This window comes from Plectropomus leopardus, chromosome 13, assembly GCF_008729295.1.
Source record: "Plectropomus leopardus isolate mb chromosome 13, YSFRI_Pleo_2.0, whole genome shotgun sequence".
NCBI classification, from domain to species: domain Eukaryota; kingdom Metazoa; phylum Chordata; class Actinopteri; order Perciformes; family Serranidae; genus Plectropomus; species Plectropomus leopardus.
In genome coordinates, this window is record NC_056475.1 from 11,239,740 (window position 1) to 11,243,972 (window position 4,233).

General features: G+C 38.7%; 1 long non-coding RNA gene across 1 annotated transcript; it reads right to left on the reverse strand.

Moving 5' to 3' along the window:
- Positions 1 to 576: 576 nt before the first annotated feature.
- Positions 577 to 1,012, reverse strand: LOC121953026. The gene is made up of 2 exons (XR_006106475.1): positions 837 to 1,012; positions 577 to 725 (listed from the first exon to the last, which is right to left on the reverse strand). It is a non-coding gene; the product is annotated as an uncharacterized LOC121953026 (long non-coding RNA).
- Positions 1,013 to 4,233: the final 3,221 nt, after the last annotated feature.

Genomic DNA, 4,233 nt, shown 5'->3' on the forward strand with positions numbered 1-4,233 from the left:
AGACATGAAGTATCAACCACAGTCCTCAATAAATCAGCCCTTTTTTCTTAAATAAATCACAGTCCCTGTGTAAATTCCAGTCTCTGTTTTTTGGGATGGCTCGCCACAACTACTGAGGTCCCGTTCTACCTTTACAGACAATCCCCAGACAGATACAATCCCCAGTAGAAGAAGATGTCTTGCAGATCAACACAGGAATCCATACAAGGGAACGGAAAGAAAAAGACCCGGCCTATAAAGGCCAAAAACAGGGTTACTGTGTTGTTCCCATAAACAAAATATACTTTTAAATTTAAATAAATACATATAAACACACAATTTTGTGCATATACTTTGTAACACAGCTTCTTAATAATTACTTTAACCACTTTTTACTGTAAATTCAATGAACTAAATACATTTCTCAGTATTAACATGGAGCAAAACAGCTGAACATTTCTTTCCCTCTTTTATCTTTTTTTCCCTACTGCCACTCACTTAAAAAAACACAGAATGAGGGCAAATGTAAACAAAACACTGTAATATAAAACATTTTTTTAACCACCACATTCATGGAAATAATGCCTCATTGATCCATATTAACATTAGCAGAAGCAGCACATTTCACTCAATTTATCAGACTAACTTCAGTAAAAGTTACTCACCAGAGGCTCACAGTTCATGTACACACACACACACTCCAGGCACAGGGCACAATACACGGCTCTCATCAGTCCAGGATCCCGCTTTTTAAGAGACAGGGACATGGGAGTTCAGTAACGTGTAACCTCTACAATTTAGCAATGGATGCGGCTAACGACTGGAGCTAGCGCCTAATGCTAATCAACACAACTCACTCTCTCCTCCGCTTCTGTTGTGAAACACACGGTCCGCTCATCTACCCACGGCAAAAAGGGAAGGCTCCACTCTCTGCTCTGACAATAAAAGTGACTTAAACTTAAAATATCTGGCCCTCTCAGACAAAAATCGGCATAGTCCGCAGCAGGAAGTTAGCACACACCGCTGCCTCGGAGACGATCCGACAGAGAGAGAGAGAAAAAACGGAAGCACGCAGGCACGTACGCCCTGGTGGCGTCTGATTGGTTACACTATCACGCGAACTCCTCATGTCACCCGAATCTTTTACACTTTCAGAAAGGCACATTCACCACACTTAAAATGAAATAAAATACTATTTTAAAAACAAATAAATGAACTTGTGTGTGTTGATCTTTTTAATCTATTTATTAACATATTTATGATTTTTAACCATAAATCCTATTTATTCATTTTATGCAAGACTGTAACTTATCTGTCACAGGAAAAAATATGAATTTATTAATTTATTGGTCTAATTAATCAACTGGTGAACTGGACTGTTAATAAGGCCTGGTAACCTGGGTTACAATAAGCAAGTGTTTTTTGTTCCTAACCCACAGCATTGTTGATTGTTGATAAATGTCAGTTAACATTATCCATCTACAGATGGGCGAGCATTTTTTTTAGCAAGTGGGCTGTCCAACTGCAGTTAGTGTTCCTTTTTTGGAGAAATGGGACTTCAGAGCAGTTGCTTGTTTTTGGGATAAGATGCTACCGAAGAAATAGGCTCTTGATCCAATGGGACATTCTTTGAACTAAGTGGGCTTCAGAATTTTGGGCTGTTTCAAAAACAGATAGTCCCCCTGACGCAAAGGTTATTTGAAACCTGCTTCAATACAGTGCTGAGGCCAAAAGGTAGTGATAATTGCAATCTTACCCTAATCTTAACCTCCTCTCTTTTAACCTAACATTTCATGGCTAAATACAGGCTAACTTTCCAAACCAGAGAGTGAGGGGGGCTGATCATGTAGGTATGGTGGGCAAGTGATGTAGCTGATAGGCAGGTCACCGAGCTGATCCAGCCATACCTACCATCCTGTGTGTCAGTATGTGGATTTATGTTAATGTGAGTGATCGTCTATCATTTGTACGTCAGCAAGTTTGTCAACCACCTCATGCTGATGTGATCTGGTGTGGTACTGCAAAGTCGAATAAGTTGACAGCTCCATAAGAATTTATTAGGAACATCTAATGGTAATGACCGTTGACATCAGCTGTCATATATTGTGTGCATCTACATCGCTGGCAATAACAACATAATTAAACGCCTAAGGGGCAAATGAAATTAAAGGCATTTGTAGCATGTCTTTGAAATAACAACTGGGACTGAAAAACCACAGATGAAGAATGAGTGACTCTAATTCCAAAATACGCAGAAGCTCCTTTCTTATTAGCATTGATTGTGCTTTAATGTCAAATTTTGTATACATTGAACTTCTACTCATAGAGGTTCTACAACAATTTCTGCACCAGTTTGTGAACATTGTTGTAGTTCTTTCTACCATTTGCAGCTCTCAGAAATCTACTACAACTTGAAGTTTTTGTTGCTCATATTCAAGGTTTGTACAATATGATGTGAATGTGGCATTATGAAGCTGTATTACCTGCACCACCTGTGGATACAAAACCGCTCAGCGAAGTGATGCACCTGAGGTCAGTTCTTCAATGGAATTATCAGCAGGTGCAAAGGTTCTAATAAACAAGCAATCCACACAGCAGACTCAAAAACGTCAAAGAAAACGTCTTCAAGGCAGCGCTGACCTTTCCTTTGCTACCTATAAAAGACATCAATAAAAAGCCTTAAAGAGATTATTTTTTTCTGCTACCCTTTGGTCTTCTGGGCTTAAAGTATGTGTAGAGTCTCTGTTTTTCCTTCTTTTTCCCCATGCTATGTCATCACTCCACATGTGGAGGGTCATCACAAGTTCACCAACACAACACAACATATACAGTTATGGGCATACTTGTTGAAATAAAGCTAACTCCTTTCTGTCGATTTTTCACCAATTAAAAGCTCTGACCATGTTGTGGTCACAGAACAATTTTAAAACTTGGCATTTACTTCAACACAGGCACCAATTTCAATTAAATTTAATCAAGTTAGGCTGATTTAAATTGAGCAGCAAAAATGAAAAAAAAACATGACTCCAAAATATTGGAAACTTTTTTTTTCAGTAACATTTATTTTTAGCTTTGAGTGTGAAATCCTGTTTGATAAGGCCTGCAGGTAAGACCTTAGCCAGACAATCCATGACCAAAATAAATGGAGCTAGGCTTTTAAAGACGTCTCCTGCTTGGACAGTGATGGGTGCCTAAAGGCTCTTGCACCAACTTTGAGAAACCTGACCAGGAAAATGAATCAGTAACACTTTTCTTTCCTTTAACAACAATCACCGAGGTCTCTAAAAGTGGCAACTAAACTTATATCTGCTCACTGTGCTGGGACTGCTTCCAGCTGTGACCCCATGTGTTTCCATGAAGGGAAAACAGAAGGGCGCTAAAAAAAAAAAAAAAAAAAAAAAGCAAAACATCTGTAACAAAATCACAGGTTGTGTTGTACATGTGAAGGAAATGGGTGAAACAGTTTGGCTTTGGGTTGCAAATTAGCTCCGAAGCTGCTTCGACTGCTGAGGGAGTCTCGAACAAGCAAGATGTGTTTCTGCTTTATGTGCTGTGAACCCACGTGTGTGTGTGTGTGTAAGTGTGTGTTTATATGTGTGTACATGTTGGCTTTCTTTTAACAGAATTTGTTGATCTTTTTTGCACAGCCAACTCACACCCTGCCCTATAATTAATGGAGCACTGGGAGCTTCTCCTCATATGCACTGACTGAGCGCTCAGTTTCCTCCGATGTCAAGAGCCAAGAATGGGATTCAAAAATAACAGGGGAGTGAAGTTTGAAAAAAAGCAGGAAAATATGGTAGGGAGTAGATTTTCCCTGAAAAAAAAACAAAAAAACAAAACCCCTGTCTGATAAACCGCTTCTGAACATTCTGACACATCAACAGAAAAAAAATATATACTTACAATTATATAACTTGAGCTTAAACACTATTTCTTTTACAAATGATATCATGTCTGTCCTATCTGAGGGCAACAGATTGATTTTGCACTTTAGTTTTGTTGGGCGGAAACATTCCGCACACAGTTGGAATTTTTGGAAATAGCAAAATTTTATTATTATAGTGTAGAAATCAGTATTTCCATCTTATAGGCATTCTTGCTGTCTTGTTTCTGCCTTCACTGTGATCCCATTGCAGTATGAAAATTTGGCAGGCAGATGACAGATGATGGAGATATTTTGTCTGGTTTTAACTTGTTTTGTTAAGTAACCAAAAGCTAACATCTTCCAAACTTCTCATACCAACGTCAATG